Below are 22582 nucleotides of genomic sequence, written 5' to 3'. Positions count from 1 at the left end.
GAGCTAGGCTTAGGCAGCAGGCTCCAAGCCCTTGACATCATGAGACCATACTGTGCAGCTGGATTAACACTTTGGGGTAGACACACGGATGAACCTCCTGGATTTCACCTCTGAGCGCCTCCTCCCCTGCCCCAGAGCCCTTCTGTGCCTCCGTCCCCCAGGTCAGAATCAGGTGCTCTGCTCAACCGCTCCAGAGAAATTCTTGTGCATTCACACCCACGCTGAGAAAGCAAGTCCATTTATAACCAACTTAACAGCTGGCTAGCATGAGACCTCTGAAAGTCTCAAGTGAAGAACCATTGGCGCATGTAGTTTGAAAGAGCAACCTCAAGCTAAGGTTCATTTCAACAGTGAGTTCTTGTAAATCTGCTGTTGTTAGGTCACAAGCAGTCAAAAGAGGAGGACGACGAGAAGAGAAAGACGCTTGCTCCATTGAGTCAGCATGCACACAGCCAGCTCAACTACCCACCCCGGCCAAGAGAAACTTGCAGGTCTTGTTATGAATGACTGCCTACAGTACTACTTCCACTACAAAATGTCACATAACATTGAAATTTTATGCAATATTTCAACACAATACTATTTTCTCTACGCTGTGCAATTAGAACACGTAACCACCACTTCATGAGGCATTAAACAAACAGGTCAGAAAAGATCTAGTAACATGAAAGATGCAATGCCAGGATGCTGCCTCATGGCACAGGGTATGAAATCAGAACATTATCTGCTCACACGTCTCCACTGCAGCAGAAAGAGACCTGCCAGCACCCAGCTCCTGCTCATCTGAACACATCGGAAAGTTTAGTAATTACAATGCTATGAACAGTCATGGTTTGGCTACTGTTTTTAACCTGAAATCTGCTCAGCTAAGAACAGTTAGGGTTTAGATGACAAAAATATTTTAGCACTAAATTTAAAGCACAAATAGCGTGTATTAAAAATAACCAGTTGCCAGCAACACATTTACATGGAGCTAAATGTTTTTTCATGACAAATGCTATCATTATCTTTCACACAGTTTTGGGGTTTTGGTTTCTTGGGGTTTTTTTTTGTTTGTTTTAAATAAGGTTAATGTACTAAGGTTATTAATAAGGTTAATATAATAAGGTAACATAAAAGATATTTTGTGCACTGTGCACATTCATTACTTTCTACATTACGCAGAAAAACAGGAGTAAGAAGAGACAACAACAGCCTCTGGTGGCAAGAGATAGGGTGTGGAGACCAGGTCTATACAAAGAACACGAAGGGTGTCTGAATTTAAAATCATGATACTGAATTTAAAATTACAACTTCACAAATAAAAAAAAAGTCTTGAAACTTTGGGGATTAAGTTTTAGTTTCTTCCTCATTTCAAGTCTAGGTCAGGAATGTAAAGAAAGAGGCAACCTTAAGCCTCCTATTTATCAGTTTTTGCTCCTCACTCTCCCTGTCCAGGATGGTCTGTCCTACTAAAGTCTAGCAGAAAGTCTCCTCACTTTGCATTACCCTGAAAAGCACGTTCTCATCTCAAAAATACTGAAAGACAGAAATCATCAGTCAGGTTTCCAGGAAGTGAAACACTTTCCACGCAAATCCCAAGACATCCCCAGTAACCCACTGCAGTTCGGGAGGCAGATGCCCAAATTCTGCCAGTAAGGCTTAACTCTCGGCAAATTTCCAACCTGGCTTTACCATAGTCTCACTCGCTGAACTGGCAAAACCCACCTAACGCAGGAAAAGGGAAAAGTTTTCTCTTAGTTTAGCAGGTTGAAACTCTTCCCTGACACATCAGGTGAATGTCCCAGCCTGGCTGCCCCTTTCAGGAGCAGAGCATCGCTAGGTCAGCTCACCCACAGTTAAGGTGGGTGAAGTTTCACCTCCCACAGTTAAAACCCCAAGTTACGCTCTGGGGCATTGTGGAGGGAGTGCCACAGCCTTCCTGGCTGTGAACTGCAGCAAGCCCTGGGAGGTGACAAGCAGCGCCGCAAGGTACTGTGGGACCTCATGGCACCCAAGCAGGGTTGGTGAAATGTGTTCCTCATCTTCCATCACAGCTCCCCCCACTAAAGGTACCCAGGACCTCCCTTTGCAAAGGGAGTGCCTTGAGGTAGGAGCTACCTCCTTCCAGCCCTACATCCCCTCCCTATGAGACTGGGTAAACCACTCCTTGGGCCTCACACCCAGAGCCAGAACCCCCCTGTAGATGCCGGGCTTCATGCAATCTTCAGGAACTCCTTCTGCCCAGTTGCCCCAGCCCAGCTTCTTCCCCTCTGCCTCCCTCCAGAAGTGTGAAGCACCACCGGTATCCTGCAACATCTTTCCTGCTCTGCCTCTCCACCCAAGGCCACAGCTGTCCATCCTCAGCACTTGTTCCTTGACAGAGGCAGAGGCCAGTGCAAGGCATGCAGTAGGGTTAAGTTAAAACTCATGCTTCTCTGCAAAGGACAGAAGCAACTAAGGCCAACACGCATAGAAGGGCAGGCGGGTGGGTGCGTGTGTTTGTTCCTCAAACCTCCACAGAGGCCAAAACTCCCTCCCTAATATCACAAGTGACTTTGCCCGCCACCCAGCTCCAGCACCACATCCTCCCCATCACCCCTTCTCAAGCCCACAGGCCCCACATTTACTGTCCCCTGCACACCAGGCAGACACGACAGGCATTCTTCTGAATCCAGTGTTGATCCCATCATAAACACACACAGCACAAGAACTCCTGCTACATGATGTAGCAAAGAAGAGCTTACGAACTTGCCCGGAATTTGGAAGCACTTTGAAATGAGTATTTCAGAGCAAGAGCCACATGAGGGGAAGAGGGGGCTGCTTGTGGACAAAAGATAGCGTGGTGAACTCAAACACTCTACACTTCAGTGACAAAGCTCAGAAGCTAACTTAATTTAATCCATTCTATATTTCATATAAAAATAGCCACATAAGGAGGGCAAGGGTTACTCTTTTTTAGGGGAATAGATCAATTTAGGATCAATGGGGTTTGCTTGTTTAAGCAACTGCAGTTAAACCAGTGCAACTTGTGTTTAGAGAAGCTGTATATTGGCAGATGAGATCATCTGACATTTCAGTTAATCCTGCACTTTCATCTAGGCTACCCACCAGGTATTTGTAAAGTCTCTGCCATAGCCATTAGCTCCTTATCACAGCTGTTGTGGGAGCAAACACTTTGTAATCACTTTCCTACTGCTGACTCTCCCTTTTGTCCCAAGTCTGGGAAGAATCACGGATGCTTCCTCCAACCCCAAGAGGAACACCCTCTACTGCAAGCAGCACCCCCTATACTTTGTTCCAGTGCCAGAATTCACAGGGGATGCAAGGTCGCATTGCCTTTCCCCAAGCACAGATGTACAGCCCCAGGCATTTTTTCCACAGTGCTTCCCATCCCTCTGTCTTCCCTCATCCCCCAAACATACCCCCACCCCATGAACCATACACTGAAACACAGGAGGGAACTGATCCAAGTTAAAACTCACTCTGTAAAGAAAAAGGTTACTTTTAAAGTTTGTCCCATTCACAGACCTAGTTTACTGCACAAGCCCGAACAGTTCAACTGGTACAAGTGAGGAGATGAGGCAGGGCAGAATATCCATATGCCAACAGTATCCTAAGAAGAAATTGGAGGGGCTTTTTTTTCCCCACCCCTGGAGCTATGAGGGCACATCTCAACACCAGCATGCAGCGGACCACATGGTGTGTAGGAATATATTGATTTGCACAGCAGAGACACCACCGCTGTTGGAGTTCCTATCGCTTCTGCCCTTAGGCTGAGGCTGTCCATCCGCAGGGGCTCCTGGGCTGCCCGTGCTAAGGCACCAGCTGGCCACAGGCAAGAGCAGGGGATTGCAAGGACACGAAACCCCAACCTGCAGCAGCTACGGCTCTTCCCCAGCGTTTGGAAACCTGTTGCAAGACTGCCCTACAGAAAAACAAGAGAGAGGTTTCAACCAGCAGCAGCAGTCAGTTCAGATTCCAAGAGGCATTAGGCTGATTTAAAAAAAAAAAAAAAAAAAAAAGAATCTTGACTTGAGCCTTTAAAGCCAGTCGTTCCCCTGCTGTGAAGGTTACTACATGGAACAGCCTCACTCCCAAGCATTTGTCTGTGCAATTTTCACTTGCATACAGAAAGATATCAGTCCTGCTCTCCCACTACCACTCAGAGTTTAAAGCCTCAAGGGTAAAATCCACTTTAGACACCAAACCCGACTGATGCCAGCTCATACAGGAGAAGGAAAAAAAAAAAAGTGAGAGCAAAGAGATTTTCTTGTCAATTAAAAAAAAAAAAAAACCCAAAACAAAACAACCCAACAGCAAGAAACCCCAAACTCTTTAAAACCCACTCCCTTCCTCCCAGAGTCACACTCCTCTGCTGCATTTACTCCAAGTCAGAGAGCAAAGGGTTAACCCTGACAGGACCCTCTGCAGAAACAGAGGAGAAAGGTGGAACTTGCAAGGAACTTAAAGGACACCAAGCCCTAAATACCCTTAGAGTGCTCTGATGTGTCTATTACCTTAAACCCTGGGCTGGACCCCCTCCCTACACCAAGAAATATGCATGTATCCCCAAGCATTCGTGGAGTGCTTCTGCAGATACTGTAACTTCATATTTTCTCTTAAGCAAACCAAAGTTGTACCGGTGTTGGAATCAGGGCTGTATGAATAAGCTCAGTGTTGAACGTGCTGCAGAGTTTGTCATCATGAATACATTTGTGTTGACATGAAACCACAGATCTTTGTTCAGGCTCTCTCCAGAACACTGCAAGAGAGCCAAGGCATGCGCGTGTGCCCTGCAGGCTCCTCAGACACCACGCTCAGCAGAGTTACTGCAAACTGACAACAAAGCGGGGCTGAAAGCAGCAAGTGTGCTTCTCTCCCCACCTCTACCAGGGTGCTGTGAAGTCAGGACACCCAGCAGGGAAAGGGAAACATACACATCTCCAAACAGAAACTACCAAAGGCCACCACACTGCACACATGATGTCCCCGCTACAGGTCAGAAAGTACCTTCCCCATCCTTCTGACCTCTCCCCAATTTCAAGTTAGCCATGGAGCAGCTGGCATCAGTACAGAAGGAAAGCTGTGCCTGGCCGGAATACCACTCCCTTCATCCCATCTGAATCTCCTTTTTGGAGAGATGAACTAAGAGCCTCTGAAGAGCTGTGTCAAAAGGCCAAAGGGTGAAGCTTGCACTTCACAGCTTGAATCCATCCAACACCTCACCACTTCTGAAGCGAGAGGAGGTCCTGCTCAGCCAGCATTGCTTTGCTCTCCTGACTCGTGCTCCCTGCCTCTCCCCCCCATCCTGTGTTGACTCTGGCATTTATCCCTCCAAGCCAAGCACATTCACTAAGAGTAACCTGGCAAAATAGAAAGCAAACAGCATTTTCCCCAGTTATTAAATCAAATCAGCTGGCTGCAAGAGGAGACAAACAGCCGAGTGGGCGCACAGGGAACGGCAGACCCACGTGGACAGGGGCCTCTCTGCCTTCACCCAAATGCGACAGTGCAGCAGCACCACTGCAGAAGAGAGAGGGAGGGAGGCTGTTTCCCCTTCCACCAGCACCAACATGTCGAATCAAAGCAGGAAATCTACCTGAGTTTGAAAAAAAAAAAAACCAACCAACAAAAACACATTCAGCTTTAACTCATACCAATTCCTAGTTTCCTACCGAATATCCTTAAGAAAGCAAAGGAGGAAGCAGGGACAGGCAGGACACCTCCCTCCACCCCAACACCAGTTTAGGCTCTCTTAGGGACCACTGGTGGAATAACAGTGTACATGAAGAGCAGGCAGGAAGACAACAGAGCCCACCAGTGAGCAGGAGCCCAGCGCTGCGCAGCTCCAGCCTGACACATCCCATTTTATTTTTCTTTTCCAAGTTAAAGATGAAACATGCCAGAATAAACTCAGTGGGAGCTGAGGTCTCCCAAAAGAGCCACCAATCACTCTGTCGCCTATTATTTTGCTTCTGTGCAAGGCAGCGGTGCCAGCTCCCACTTGAGTTCCTGCACTTGAGGGAGCTGCTCCATCTCGCAGCTCTCCCCAAGGGTGCTGCATGTTCCAGCCGGGGCTGTGAGCCGTTCAAGAGCGCCTTGCGCTTTCCTTTTGGCACCTGTACTGACCCCTCGGAGAGATGATCCTCATCTCCTGCAGATGCCAAGACACACTTTGCTCCCAGCTCCATCCTGCCCAAGTGGAGGTGAAGCTCTGCCAGGAGGCTTCCAGCATTCTTACTTCTCCATAACCCTTTCAGGAATCTTCAACAAGAGTTTTCGCTGTTGCTGTTCGCACAAGACATTTCAGAGCCATTGATGCCCTCTGAGTTTCAAAGCAAAATGCACGTTATAATACATGACTATGTGAGAGCACTGCAACACACACCATGAAGAGTGGGAATCTGCTGTTAGTCAGTTCTTCCATTATTTAGAAACGGCAAAAGGTAACTCAGAAAAGCAAGTCCACTGACGGGTGCTCGATACAGACACACACTTCTGTAACTTCTCTGGAAGGCAGACATGGGCAAATCAAAGTTTAAAAACCACTTGCCATAGAAGTACAGGGAATTCTTCAGGTACTGATCTTTTGCAAGGCAACAGGTAATAAAAGATTTCCAGATCTAAACAATGTATTTCATGAAGTTATTAAAGTTTACACAATAACAACTGAAATCCTCAAGGTACAGGATGGCAAGACTCCCACCTACAAAAGCTGTTGCATCACTAACAGCACTTACTGATCCCCCTATAACTGGTACTAACGCATTTTTAATTCACATATTGCAGGTTTAAAAAGAAAGACTAAGAAACATCTTTTCCTTTTAATATGTAACCCTCTGCATTATATGTAACACATGCATTGTATAATACCCAAAGGTGAATAGAAGTTTTTATTGTTTGGGGAAGAGCTGGAGCTGACATATAATAACTTAGCTGTTGAATGCTGCTTAAAGCAGTTTTGGACCAAGTCTAAATGTATTTACTTCTAATGAAGTGAGATTAAACAAGTGCTTCCATTCCCAGCCCTGTATTTTCTTTATCAATGCAGGCCTTATATTTATTGCATACGGTAAAATCCCCTGTTTACAGTACCCATGATGACAGTTAAACAAAATAAGACAAGGGAGGCAACTGGATCCCATAGTTTAAAAAACCTCTCTCCCTGGTTCATTGATATTACTCAGGCTCACAGTGTAATTGTAAATGCACAGCTGCAATACAACAACAAAATACCTATGTGGCACAAGAGAATACAAACAAAATTGAGAGTCAGAAGAAAAGCTTTTTCCACCTTCCTTCCCCACTGCTGGCACTGGTGTCTCAAGCAGCAGCTCAAAGACGCTTGAAGAACGCTGCTGCCCATCTCCACTTCCTTCTGCATGTGACTTCTCCCCGAGTCAGCAGATAATGCTTGTGATCCCCTTTCATTTGTGTTTTCTGAGGACTGCCTAGAGTAGCTGGTACCTCATAGAAATACCATCTTTATACACACTATAGCAGTATTAAATGCAGCAGAACATTTTAGACTGGAACCCTGCAAGTTGAGGAACGTTTTTTAATTAAAAACTTATAAATTAAGCAGCGGTTAGCTCTTCCTATACATGACTACACCCGGCTGGCACTATAATCTATATGCAAATAAAGTTCTGAGGGCATTTTTGTATCTGCCTAGGGAAACAAAGGCAACTATTTGGGTTTCTATACAGAGCAGCAGCACTGGAAACGCAGGCTGAAGGGCCTTATTGCCTCAGAATAACTGTAGGTGCTGTGCTACAAAAACCCACAGTATCACACGTTACAACAGTGTAAAAAATATTGCTTTAAAAATTACCCTGTTAAAGATTAATCATCCAGCAATGATTACAAAGGTCACTTTGCAGTGATAAAAATTATTACCATCAGAAGAACTGGAAGAGAAAAGGAGAAAAAGCATGGATAGCAATACAGTTTCCTGTTCTTCAAGGTAATCAAGTTCAACCCATACTAAGTTTGAACTTCACATCTTTGTATTTTTTTTTTAATTTTATTTTAAACTTTTTAAGAACTAATCTCATCCAAGATGCCTTTCCAGTTTAAGAGCTAGCAGTAAAGCAAAAGCCGTGGCCTACATTTTGCCCACAGCCCAGGCCAGACCGAACAATAAAGCCAGAACAGATGTTGAGGCCTCGCCTTGATTTTTTTTTTCTCCCCCTGAATAATAGGAGTTCACTCATTCTTTCCTGCAAGCAGGTGGCACCAATGTGCAGCCATAGATGAGGTCTGAATAACTATACAAGCAAACAGCCTTTCAATATACACTCTAAGTGTGTAAAATTATTTTTTCTGCATGCGTGCAATTCCAATTCGAGCTCTGCAGAAAGTTCTGCATACACAAGCCCCGCAACCCTACAGGAGCAGGAAATACATTAACATAACATCAGAAGCATGAATGTTTCCCCCACACACACTCAGTATTGAGAAGCACACCTCTGCTAATCACAACGGGGTTTTGTCTAGACATGGCTGGGATTTTGTACTGAAACGTGAAAGGGTTGGAGTTTGCTTAAAGAGAGAATTAAATATAAAATTAAGAGGAGAAAATGCACATTTGATTAAGATTTTACCATAGACCTCTCGCAAGCCTTTTTAAGAATGTAAAAAAATTTGCACCATCTGCTTTTTTTAAAAAGGACGAAGGCTAGTAACTATACTACAGCAATCCTGAACACACAACCAAAAAGGAGGCAACCAGAACAAAGCAAAATCCAGCAGCGCACGCATGGGGTCAGACCTACGAGGTTCACCTGCCCTCCCAAGGACACTTCTCTCCCCTCAACATCACTGAGAGCATCCCTGGCCTCCCCAGCCTGCGCGTCCGAGCCGCAGCAGCTCCAAAGCTCCACCAGCAGGACTGGGATGGGACTGGACCTGTGCTGCCCTGCCAGTCAGTAGCAACAACAGCAACCACCACACGTGGGGCCTGGTGGGCCCCACACACCCTGTGGCTACCACCCCACAACCCATGGCTGCCACGCTGGGCCCCACATGCTGCTACCAACCCTGGGAACCACTGCACACTCACAACTCTACAAAAAAAAAATATCAATGCAGGACCTCCAGAGCCACGCAGTGAACCATTTTAAACTTTGTTAAAAATAGGTAAATGCATGCACGCAATTAGTTCTGAGAGCCAAGCTACAAGCTGAGCCAAGCTACAACAAGCCAGCTACTGTTAGTTTCTGTTCAACCTCCCTGAATGCTGCCCCAATAAGAAGATATTTCCTTCCTTCCCTCCACGCTATTTCCCTTCTGCTTTCGTTTAGGTGACCAAAAAGTCACTCAGGCACGCCTACATGTATGCAAGTAAGATCCACGTATAGAATTTAATATACAAAAAAGGAACAACAATAACATAGCATGGTTCCCTCAAGTGCCAGGCCTCGTGCTGCCGACAAATATCTAGGCACTGCCAAATCTATTTGAAGCCAAACAGTCTAGTGATGAGGAAGCAAATAAGGCAAACACATCTTCCTCTCTTTCCACCATAGATAGATCTTGATTCCGCTGCTTCCCCTGTTCCTTGACAATCAGCAACTCCTACACACACAGCTCCACATTCATACGGTCTCCCATTTCTTTACTAAGCCCTCAGCTCTTCACACCCCTCTGTTGTGTTCCCTTATCCCCAGCAGGAAGAGCTGTTTGGGCCCAGTCCTGCCCAATTTCACAGGCAGCACTTAGGAATAACGAGACCAGGACCAGCAGAGAGATTTCCCGAGTCTGGCACTGTATCTGCATCATTGGATTTAATGGCTCTTCATGGGAGGAGGGGAGGGGGAGAAAGTCCATCAACTAGTCTAATCCTTTTTGAACCCATTTGTAATTTTGGCATCTACAACATCCTGTGGCAGAGTGCTTCAATTTAATTATATGTTTGTTGTCTGAAGGAGAACAAAGAAAGCCCGTGCACACACTCCCTTCTCGGCTCTGGAGCTGCTACCCAGTCATTTCATTTGGTGGCCCCATTTCCTGCCTTATGAGAAGCAGAGAATAACTGCGCCCTGTTCACCTCCTCTGTGTCTCTTGCTGTTTTACAGACCCTCTACCACGCTCCTCTCGGTCATCTGTTTTCCAAGCTAGACAGTCTGGGCTTTTCTGCTTCTCCCTCGTACAGAGACAGGGAAGAACAATTCCTGTACTTCATCTAGTTATCTTACAGCTCTGAGAAGCATGTATGCATGGGGGAGGGATGGAAACGGGACACAACCAGAACGGTACACAGTGTTCGAGAAGAAGGTACACCACAGGATTTATAAAACCTGCCATAATGAGGTTCTGTTTTGTTCTCATATGCTTTCATAACAGCTTTTAACAATACTCTTGCCTTTTCACTATTACCATTGAGTTGATGAAAAAAACACTATGACTCCCAAGATCTTCATCTGGAAAGGCAACAGCTAATTTAGAGACCACTACCGTACACATAGAGTTAAGGGCTGTTCCACCCTACCTTATACCCCTCCCCGAATATTAGCACATAACAACAAGTGTCACCTGTCATTTTTATAGCCATGCTGTCACAAGATTGAACAGGTTGCCCATTCCCCCATTCAGCAAATATCCACGCTCCCCCTGCAGCCCCCTCCTCCTGTTCACATACTGTCTTTTACACACTGACAAAAGGACAATCTAGCTGTTAGTAGCAAAAAATAAAAAGCGAGAAACAAAAATAACAAGATACATAATTTGAAATGGAGAATACACAAGCATTGCTTTATTCGGAGAGTGAGAAGTGCACAGTGGCTCCCCTCCAAACCCCAGCTCTGTGAAACCTCTTGCTTCCCAAGGCTTCTTCCCCCAGGAGACGTGACCCAAGGAGCAAGAAGTCAACAGAGGGTTTCTCAGACCTTGCTGCTCTCCCCATTCCCTTTCCCATTTAACAGCAATGCTGTTTAGACCATCAACCCAAGTACTCCCCACTCCCCGTCTCCAGCCACCCTTTCCCACTCCCCGACACCGTTTGGGGAATGAGGAAAGGAACAGAAAATGGGGGCAAGAGACCAGTGCTTGTGCCCCTGCTCAACAGAGCCACTCCCACCACCCCGGCTTTAGAAAGCCCTGAACCTCCTTACTCATAGAGCAGACCTGGTTTCCCCTGCAAAGCTTCAAACTTGGCCTTCATAGGCCTGCACAAGCACTGGCAACCCAAACAAGCAGCGTTTTACTCATCTTTCCCACACACTAAGGACCAGCTGGCCTGTTTCTATTGCCCACAATGCAAGGAGAAAGAAGCAGCAAAAAAAAAAAAAAAAAAAAAAGCCAGTGTCTCCAGTGTTCGCAAAGCAGAGGGATGAGGGATTACTTTTTGATATTTTTAGCAACACCTCTTCCCTTCCCACCCATCCAAAGTTCACACGACAGCATCCTTTTGAGATAGCTTACACTGACTAGTGGAAGTAATGAGTGCCTAGAAAGCACCAGCAATATAAAAATGTAGATTTTTGGTTAACAAAGTAACTGGCTTATTTTTTCCACCACACTTCAAAAACCCTCGCCAAGAGATAGTCAGAAACAGATCTGACTAACCAGAACCTGGTCTCCAATGAGTATGGGGTGTGGGCACTTTTCCTCCTCCTCACCCTGTATCTCGGGAGTTCAGGAAAAAAAAAAAAAAAACAACTCACAGAAAAACAGTTCACAAGCAGTTGAGGATAGCTAAGGCTTGTGGATGACTGTGTTACTGCGTGATGATACAGTACTGTGAAGGGCATGCAGATAGGACACACTGGTGTCTCCATCCAGACAAGAGTCCACTCAAAAGGTCAAATGAGAGAGAAATTCCACTGTACTGTACTCTTGGCAGTAACAAATCATTTTACACAGCAGAATGAATCAATCAGCAACAGCTACGCACAGTCAGCTCTCAGAGACAGTAAAGATATCTCACATTATTATTATTCTTTTAAACCTGGGTCAAACACCAACACTTTTCAAGGCTGTAAGCAAACAAGCCCATCATGCTACAGCAGCAGACACACATCTTCCAAACCCAGCTGCGTGCTGTGGAGAGGCTGGACATCCAGGAAGGTATCACCACAGATAGTATCACCACCTCCCTGTTGGAGCTGGTGTCCTCCAAGAGCAGCAGAACTGGGCCCTACAAGCACACTCAGGGGAGTCCTGAGCTCTGTGCTGAAGTCATCTAAACTAACACAGACACTTCTACCCAAAGCTAGTTTTGTAGAGGTTACACGAGCAGCCCAGCTAGCAGAGCGACAGAGATAGCAACCTCTGAAAAGAGGGCCCAGCTTCCTCTCCTGGTGCAGCCATCTCCAGAAGCAGACACCTGTCCTCAGGCCAACGTGAGCGTACGAGAAGCTTATATATCAAATCCCACCCAGCACTGAGTCATGCACCGATGTGGTGTGCAACTGCAATCAACAGGCTGCGAGCATGCCCAGTTTAACCCACACAAATCCGACTTCTCAACGTCTGTGACGGCTGCATATCCTCCTCTCACCCCCATCCATGACAGTCTTCCAGGTCCTTATCCTCACAGCACCCCTACCAGCAGATGAGAGCTTTTATCAACACACACACATGCAAAGCGCTGAGTGCCAGGCTGGCAGGAGTAGAGCCAGGTTTCCCGGGCCCCATGTTAGAGCCCCAACTGTGGGTCATCCTTCCTCATCATCCCACTCTCCGAAATGCTGAAATCAAGTAGGAGCCCATAAATAACGCATTTGTAATATTTCAAATCAGATCTTGAAAACACAGTCTGCTTCCAGCTCTCCTTGGAGCTGACTTGTGTTCATCAGCTCACAAGCTCCCCAAGGCACAGACAGTCCCTCACCTTCTGTCTGCAAGGGGCCTGGCTCAACAGGGTGCTGTAAGGATAATATTCATACCCAAAAACACAAAGTCAGATTTAACGTGCCCTTGAAATGCAGGCAGCTCCTGGATCACATTTTTCCGACAGATTTCACAAGTCAGTTAGTTTTTTCTCATTTTTGCCAAATTCGGAGGCACAGTAAGGACTATATTTAAAATGTAGCTAACAATCATGGCAAACCTTAAAATTCTGTTTTTAACATTCAACTTTTACTAAGAGACTATCCAAAACAAGTTATCTGGTTCCTCTCCTTCAACCACCTTCAAAAGAGTCTCAGAACTAGTTTGTCTTGCATCTGCATTAATAATTTCAGAGCAAGAAAGCAGTATGATAACTACGAGACAGGCTAAACACCTAATTCATTGCTGCTCCGCACCAAGCACCGCCTCGCACTCATTCTGCCCTGCTGGTCTGCCCATACTCCTACTTTATGCTGAACGTAACTGATCCTAAAAGGTGCCAAGTAACCGCAAGTCAAACTCTGGACAGACAGGCTTTCAGCAATAAGCAGCAAGCAAGCAGCCCAGAGGAACAAAAGAGGGGCACAGCCCTGCAAAGAAGTTGGATTTTCCTGAGCTGCCTCCGCTTTGGGATTACAAACGCTCCTTCTGCAGTGCTGGCATTTGCATACCACAGCATATTTACAAAGAAATCAATCGGGACACAAGCACGAAGGTGAACAGGGAGAAGAGGCCCATAGTGCTTGGGGCACCCTGCAGAAAAGCATGCAGCTTTCTGCTCCGCTTAGACGCTCCAGGGAAAAGCAAACCGGTTACGACCTATCCACGTCTAAAGCACAATCCCTTTCCCCACCTCGTTTAACAAAGAGGACAGAAGTTTGCAGGCGCAAGGCCTCACAAGCTCTCTGAAACGCAACCACCACGTGGCAAGCGTCAGGAGCAGAGCTCACACAAAGAGCCGGGAGGCATCGGGAGACAGAGGGGAGAGGGCTGGGAAAGCCTCTGCAGCCAGGCGACAGGGAAGGGGAGACCGAGCCTTATTCTCCAGCCATCACCACAAGGACTCGAGCACAAAGGGGATGGGGAGGCTAAGCAGATAAGGAGAAGCCAGCTGAATGCTAGCCTGGCAGCTTAGATAAACGGAGGAGCCAGGACCCTGCTGGAAAGAGAAGAGTGTGGTTTGGAAGGGAGCTGAGGGAGGAACCCGGTTTGGCGCTGCCCCGGGAGGGGAAGAAGACGACACTTCCCAGCAAGGCAGAAGGCAGCGGTTTGCACTGCACTTACCTGCACTGTAGCACGTCCCTCGTACCGCACACGCTGCGGCACGGTCCTCCTCACACACACAGATACTCAGCTACAAAATTAACTTAATTTTGCTGTGTTCAGGGCCATTAGTCTTTCCAATCTGAGGACCGAGATCCTATTCAGCACATAAATGCCTCTTTATTGAGGCTGAAAATTCTTCCGCTTTCTCCAAATTAAAAAGAAAGGGGAAAAAAAAAATATATCCCTTTTAGACATAATTCATGCTCAGGGCAAAACATCCCCTCTCTCCCTTCCTTCCAAAAACTATCATCATAGTGAAAGCAGCTAGAGCATCCCCGCCTGTGTTAAGAGCCCAGAAGTCTTGTTTTCCCTTCCCACAAATTATATAATGGAAAAAAATGCAGTGGCCAGCCCCCGGCAGCTGTTTGATAGGAATACAGCTGTGCCTCCTCACACATCAATTATGCTGCCCTGCACAAATTCAAAACATGGCTGCCAAGCTCATTTTCTTTATCCATTGGATAACTTCATAAAAGTGACCACTGGATAACCCCATAAAAGCAACCAGCGGCTCTCCACAGGGCACCATACTGAACTCCAGCCATGTAAGGAGGCATTAGGCAATCGTCCCTGTCCTCCTACATCCTGTGCTACCACCCTGGCCACTCTGGAGCACTGTTCTCCACAATATCACCTTCTGAGCGTCAGTGACCCAATGCGGCCTCTTGTTCTGCCACCAGGACACTTCAAATGCAAACCTCTGCTCCCCAGCTTGTAGGAAAGTGCTTAATGAGGCTTACACACATCCATACAGGAGAAAATAAAGAAAAAGGAAAAAAAAAAAGAGAGCAGCAACAAGAACAAGGCAGCAAGGGAAACAAAACACATAGGGACATAAAGAGGACAGAGGGCCTCAGGGGAGTGACAGTATTTAGAAAAGCAGTTATTAGAGACTGAGAAGCTAAACCATGCTAAGGCTGCTGGGCCTTCAAAGGAAAAAAGAAGTCTGTGCAGAGCATCTTGGAGAACACAACAGCCTTACAGGTGCATATGTGGGCTGGAGCAGAGAAGCTGAGACACACTGGCACCAGAGAGGAAAGCAGACTGTCAAGAAAACTACAAGGCAAGGCAGGCCAGGGAATCCGCACCATTTACCCATAGCGAGGGGCTTTGCCAAGCCATTTTGAGACACTTGCATCTTTCTCAGCAGAAAAGCTGCATGTCCTCTTCATTTTTATCCTGGCCTGCACTTTCTCTGAAACTTTCCCAGCACAATTTATTGCATTTACTGAAAGACAACCATTTTCCCTGACATCTGAATTGTCATAGGCTGCTATTTCAATTAAAGTTTGCTACCTTAAAGGATAGTCTAAAAGACAGGTACCATAAAACCAGGACTAAAAACCACCATCCTTAGTGTAGCTGAGCTCTGATCAAGCAACTGGGAGCCGTAGGTACTGCTGCAACACTGATTTCACCCTGCGCATTTGAAAGTCTTGAGTCTTCTACTCCGTGCCACCACTCAAACACAAATTGCTATGAGTCCAGTTGTATCTATGTTGAAGGGAAAGAATGAGTGTCAAAATAATTCAGGGTAAGTTGATTCCGCAGACTTCTCTCTTCTACTCTTCCTCCTCCCCCAGAAAATCCCTCAGCCTCACCTCCCCCTTTTGCCCCTTGGCAAAAGCTTCGCAGACATCAAACCAATACTTCTTAGCACAGCCAGGAACACTGCTGAGAGCCTCAGCTCCCTTTAAGGCATGCTCCAATTGGTCCAACTTTCTAACATAAAACTATTTGTAGTCAGATATTCATGATGCTGGCGGTGATTCTTGGTATAATTCTGTTCGTTAATACCTAGCATGAATGTACAACAGCAAAGGAGGAAGAGTCCACAGCCTGTAAAAGATAGCAAGCTCCAGTTAAAAAATAAAATAAAACCAACAAAAACTCAGGAGTAAGCCAGCTTCACCAAACAAGATGACTGAAGCTCTTTTCCTGTGGCAGATTTCATTTTCATTTACCGTGCAGAGCAACAAGAACATCTTATTCTACTTGTTCCAAAGTTCCCACCTGAGCAAGGTGCACAGAAGGCGCTGGCTGGCTGTACTGGGCCCAAATGCAAACACGACTCCAAGCTCACTCTTGCCATCGCTTCCTCCATCCCCACTTGCAGAGCCCCAAGGGCATCCAGCTGCAGCACTGTGACATGCTCACCCTCCCACCCCTCCTAGACAGCTCTCCACTGTCCTGCAGCAGCTGCAGGACTTTCCTGCAGGAACAGTCACAACTTGTGCTGCTGCACGAGACGTAGCAGCAGTAGGGAAATGTGACTCCCTGAAGCCTCAGACAGCCCCATCTTCAAAACCTGTCATTCAGCAGGAATATGGCCCAGGCTTTCTCAACAGCTGGATGCTAGATCTTTGCACCCTGGTATTTTTTCTGGTATATTCAGCATAAGCTACAAACACCAGCGCTTCTGCTCCAGCAAGGCCTGAAGCACCAGCAATGCTTGCAAGGCCTTGGCACAAGGCAGGGAGACAGAAACACCCCTGACAAGCCCCAAGAAATTTGGGATGTTCATCTCCTCAAGGTCACAATTATCACAGGTACCAGCATTGCGTCCAGGCTGTTAAACCACACGGTAGATCAACTCACAGAGCCTCCAGCAACACAGTCTGAAGAACATCAGTCTTAGAGTTGTAACCACCTTTTGGTGTACTTCAGATTGCCAAGCTGCTGACTGCTTGTTTCTGTGCCCCCACTGAGAAAAGAAGGAGGAAGCTGCTTACAAAACTCCATAAAAGACCACTTTCTCATAGCAGTGTTCCAGACCCACTGCAGGCTTGCAGAATAAGATTATCCCATTGCATCTGGTGTTGTCCTGAACCGGAGGCATCAGCTTACATGCAGGAGAGTTCAGATGCCTGTTGCTGCGGAGTTCGGTCCAAACTTGCAGAGAGTCCCCTCCAAAAGCCTCCATTTTCCCCCCCTCTCACAGAACACAACAGTTCAGCTACACGTATGCACAGGTTCATCAAAAGACATCAAAGAGACATTATCAGTCCAAGAGCAATTCAATGATGAGTCCCAAGAGCCCTGGCACACCCCCCACAACCTCCGCACCTCCTTATGCAACTGCCCAGTCAGTATGTAGAAGTATCACATGAGACTAGCACAGACGTTGGGAGAGCAGGTTTTAAGTTATTCTTCCACAAGAAAAAGGAGTAACAATTAAGCAACGCCTAATAGATGCCTGGGCTCTATCTATTTGAGAATCCTTGCACCCTTGATTATAGCTATACACCAAGAAAACAGCACACCCTCTACGCAGCTTGTTTAAATATCTGTGCTATCTTCAGTAGAGAACTCTGCAGCAATTTCTAGGAAAGATGACACCAGAGCACCACAGTTTCCACATCTCTGGCTTACTGCCCTTGGATAGTCCTTTTTGTGCAGAGTCGGTAAGGCTGGAAGAGTTGTTTCCACCTCACACTTGCTGGTGATGCAATCTCCCTCCCCCACATCCTAACCGAGAGCAAAGCCCTTCTGAAGATCCCACTCAGTGGTCTACAGGAACAAAATAACTACACCTTTTTTGTCCAAGCCCTGCTTTGCCAGGGTGATGCTGCTGGAAAGCTAAAGCTTTCACAACGAGCTTCTAGGTTGCTTCTCAATTCCTAAAACTGACAGTCACATGCCAGCAGGCTCAGCTAGTGCCCTGCAGTAACACTTCATGTAAGGCAAGGGCACCATGCCTTTGCTCTACTGCTCCACCTGCAAGAAAGAATTTCCCCTGTAGAAGCATGGGAGAGAAGAGGGACAGGGAACACACCAGGCTACAGTGTATAGAAACAAAACGTAAGCATTTGTCTCTTGCAGCCATCTCCTGACAGAAGGTTACTGCAGAGTAGATCCCCCCCTAAAGGTGTATGCCCACACACTGGTCAGCTGTTGTTGCCTCATCAAGTTTAGGACTGGTCATGTCCAACTTTACCCTGTGATGTTGGCACCTTCCTGAACAGAGGTTTCAAAAGTCAAACGTATAGGCCAAGGACATGCTACCAACACCGCTAGGAAAGCAGATTTTTCTGCTTTCAGGAGCCCTTCCTCTGCTGTTCCTACAGAACCATCAATTTTGGCCACTACAAACCTTTCCACAAGGGGAAAAAAAAAAACACAACCTTTTTTTTTTATAGAAGCAGCAATTATCATCCCTGGGTTTGCCATTAAGCTATACTAACAATCCCTTCCCTGGCTCCCTTGACTCTTCTGTAGAAAACTCACTTGAAACCACACTATCTTGCCACTTCTGCCTTTGTTCAAAAAAACATGGCGAGTTTTCCTTGTTCCTCTCGTTTCTTTGTTCAGGTGATTTCAAGGCCTTCTACAATAGTATCATTCTCAGCACTACCACTACAAACAACACCTGTGAATTAGAAAGGAAACTTCCCTCCAGCCACCTAAATCCTGGTAGAACAAGGCACACAGGCAGAAGACAGAGGGGAAGGTCCATGCCATGTCCCGTGTTCTCATGGGTTAGACACTGCCCTGTCTCATTACATCCGAACATAAAGATAATCAGTCTTGTTCACTTCGTGCACCACCCAGAGGTGTAACCTTTTCCTGGAGTTTGGAAACGTGGGGAGTGAAAATTAGTTCTCTTTTCTTTCTACCTGCCCATTCCCAGAAGTTTTCAAAGAAGTCAGCTGTAGTAACTTGGAACTTCATTTGCTCATCTGGGAATGAGAAACACGTCATGCCTAATTGAGTTAGCCCATAAATTTCCATCAGGTATGCTTTCAAATAAAGCTTTTTAATACAAGGAACATTTATCACCATGCAGAAGTGAGACTAGAACGTCACAGCACACTATGGTAATAAGTTTATTTGTTGCCAGTTGGTGTATCTCTAAAATGAGACAAAGGAGGGAGGAAAAGTGTCAGAAATAGAAAGTATCAATATTGTTAACTCAAACAGAAGGTTATATATCCCTAGGGCTCTGAAATGGTACATAAATAAAGACCTAGTGTCAGAATGCAAACGTAAAGACACAAGTGCAACATCCCAATCTACGTAAGTGTCCTTCATTGCGACATGGGAACAGCAAGGACAAAAAGTAAATCTGATCCCACGTTATCACTAATTAAATTCATATATACTAATTTTATTTTTTTAAATGAAGCAAACATTTTAATTCATTAGTGGCAGAAAACATTCTTAATAACTTAAATGCAGCAGCCATCTCCATTTAAAGCTTTTCACTTTTAATCCTAAATATATCTCTAGAATATCCCTTCTGATTTTTCCACGCTGGACTTAGGGAGAAGAAAGTGGATTCTGAGAGCTAATGACTTACTCTTTTTCCGTATCCAGTCCTCACATCTAGTACATCACATCCATGACCTTCCCATAGAGATTAAGTGTTGTTTCATGTATCGAGTCTTGCCCTAGAGAACTATCTGGCCTTCATGAAACACAACGCTATCATCCATGAACCAGTCCCAGGTATCATTTACTTCTGGTTATGCGGATCTGTGCTAGTCTGACCTTCTGACTTTGAGCCCAGAGTTCACAAGACACCATAAAACCACTTTATGCATTTATTAAAACAAACAAAAAACCCGAGGAAATTATTTTCTTCTTAGAGACCTAAAAGATATGTGCCTTGGAATGGGACTCCCTGCATTTCATTACTGATTCATGAAGACCTTAACCTGCTAAGTTGCTTTGCAGGCAGAAGCCCCGTGTTTTCTCCTCTCAAGCACTGTTACAACAAAAGCTTAGATCGTCCGCTAGAATGCTTATGCAATGCAGTTCTAAAGAAAAAGCTGTACGAAAATGGATTTATTTCTGACTACTACAGAAAGTGACTGAACATGAAACAGGGATGCTATGTGGGAAACCAGGTTTTGTTCCCTGGAGCAGAAGCAAGTCCTTTTACCTCAGTGCCTCAATTTCCTCCTGCCTTCAACTCACGGCGATACTCAGCACTTTGCAGATATACATGTAGAAGGCTAGAAAGGCTAAAGGCCATTACCAGGACAGCATTCTGGGCTCCATGGCAGAAAGAATTGTTGCACACGCGTGAGCCAAAGACAAACCTTGCGGGAATTTTTACCACAGCGCAGTTCAAAGTGAGAAGACCACAGAAAGTCAATTCAAATTACCTCCTAGAGGTAATGGTGGTCATAGAAGGCTTCCATCCATCACATCCAATGAATGAATCTCGCAGTATTAATAGCTTACCAACACAGGCAGATCACCATGCTTCCTGAAGAGCAACTTCCACAGCAGACTGAACTACAAAAATGCCCCTTCTGAGGAAGAAAAAAAGAAAGCGGAGTTCTGCAGGATGTCTACTGTGCTTTGCAGTCACACCCTCAATTATTTAATAACTTTTCCAGCGTAGACACCAACAGCACTTGAACATCTGGTTCCAGTGGCAGGCCAGTTACCTGGGCAAGCCTCTTGGTACCTCTGTCCCTTTTGCTTGAGACACAAGCCTTTCCAGGGACCTAGATATCAGAGATCTCCATAAAATGGTTCCTAGCCTGAAGGGGCAAAGCAAAAGCAGAAACCATTCACTCCAGCAGGACAAAAGGAAAGTGTCCTTGGGCTCACAGCGGCATCTAGTACAATACGGGATGCCCCACCTACCTAGGAAAGTCTGAAGCTTCCCAAATATCACTATAGGTCTCACAAAAGCCCTTTCTAAATAGGAGACTCCATTAGGAAAGGGAAGAAAGGAAAGGGAAAGCAAGCTATTCACAACTCACTGGAGTTACTCCATTAAGGGTTACACAGCCTTAACTACAGCAGATTAGATTCACACCCTAGCTCAGCTCATACAGGAAAAGCTTTTTAGTATAGATCAAGAGTAAGTCAGAGCCCTACACCTGCAGATCCGTAGCCAGATTTGTGCTACATAGCTTTACTTAAAACATACTACTAAAAGAACATAACAGGAGGATGATACCCATACACCTAAGCTATCAAAAGGAGTTCCTGAAGTTCCCATACCCAGGAATCTCACTGCAGAGTACAGTAAGCCTACCCATAGCTGCTACCCCAAGCAGGGACAGTCATGGCATAACCCAGATCTCTGTACAGATACAGAAGATGAGAGCAAGTTAAACTGAGCAATTACTATCTGCCTAAACCACGAGACAATGAAAAAGCACCACACTATGTCCACTCCTGCAGTGGAAGGAGGCTGCTCTGTGGTTATACTGGTATGACTGAGACAATTCAGTAGCAGAACTTCACCAGGAAACCAAACTCCTCTGTGTCCATCTGGTGTGCTCCTCCTCGGAGGCTGCTGAACTAAGCCTTCTTTTCCTACAGTCAGGTTAAGACAGACAGCAACCTTCAGGTTGAGTCCAAGGATGCTCTAACATTCTGTAGTGTCATCACACACAGTACCTTTCTACAGAATACTGCCAAATTACAACAGAAGGGTAAGGCAGGACCAACCCCACCTTCCCTCAAATCCCTCACGTTTCTCCATAATGAAACTGGATAGGTTATGTGCCAAGAGAAAGTCTAGCCCTAGCTCAGAATAACTGATGCCAATAAAAAGGAATTTTAACTCTGGCTGGTAAAATGTTGGACGGAAAAAAAAAAATCAAACCGAACCACCCAGTTATTTACAGCACTGCAGACTTCCTGTTTTGATGCAAGTCAGCAAGATCTTCTGGAAAACCCAGGAACAAAAAGCAGTAGTTAAGAAGGATAAGTTAGTTACAGAGAAGCTAATGATCTATCTCTGTTAGACTTCAGAAAAGAGGAAACTGCATCTATGCCCATCCTTTTCTAGCAGTATTTCAAAGACTAATGCACAGGAAAATGAAGGAATAAATTAGTGAACTGGGAAGAAAAGCCAGCTACTAGCCATACGGAGGCTATCTATACCTTTGCAGTTCCAGATACAAGTCTTCTCCCCTTCTTCCCCAGGTCCAGCCTTTCCCATGTGCCACATCAGTTTATTCTAACCAGGCACTGCAACAGTGGGTATCGAGTACAGAGCCTTTAGGAGGCAGGCGGGCAGAAGTGATTCTGAAGAGTTCAGAACAGCAAGTCTTACCTCCACATCAGGTGAACTGCCTGAAAAAGATCACTGGAGACAACTATTAAAACGAAAAGCTAAACGAATGAGGACAAGATATTTAGGTTCCAGAAATATTGTTGTTCTTATTCTAAGAGCTCCCAGAATACTAAAAAAGATTTTAATATATTGCTAAGCTTTAATTGAGTTCTCTTGCAATTTTACAATTTTGGAGAATCACAGGTGATAGGATAAGACAATACTGTGGATTAAAACCAGCTACATAATAATAAAAGGGAGAGGAGGGAAAAAAAAAAACAAACCACAATTCTTTCACATCATAAATTAGGAAAGAGAAGAGAAATGGCAATACAAGGCCCAGCCTATGGACCTCCGACCCAAAGGGTCCTGTTCCACTGACCTAGCTGGGTTCTGGTTCATGGCATTTATGCT

At 45.6% G+C, this 22582-nt stretch overlaps 1 protein-coding gene across 1 annotated transcript in view; it reads right to left on the bottom strand.

The window, feature by feature from the left end:
- Positions 1-22582, bottom strand: part of RCOR1 (REST corepressor 1) — an 88142-nt gene that overhangs the window by 45021 nt on the left and 20539 nt on the right. The window lies entirely within an intron of this gene.

This window comes from Rissa tridactyla, chromosome 4 (genome assembly GCF_028500815.1).
Source record: "Rissa tridactyla isolate bRisTri1 chromosome 4, bRisTri1.patW.cur.20221130, whole genome shotgun sequence".
Classification (NCBI taxonomy): Eukaryota; Metazoa; Chordata; class Aves; order Charadriiformes; family Laridae; genus Rissa; species Rissa tridactyla.
This window is presented reverse-complemented; position numbering and strand designations above follow the sequence as displayed.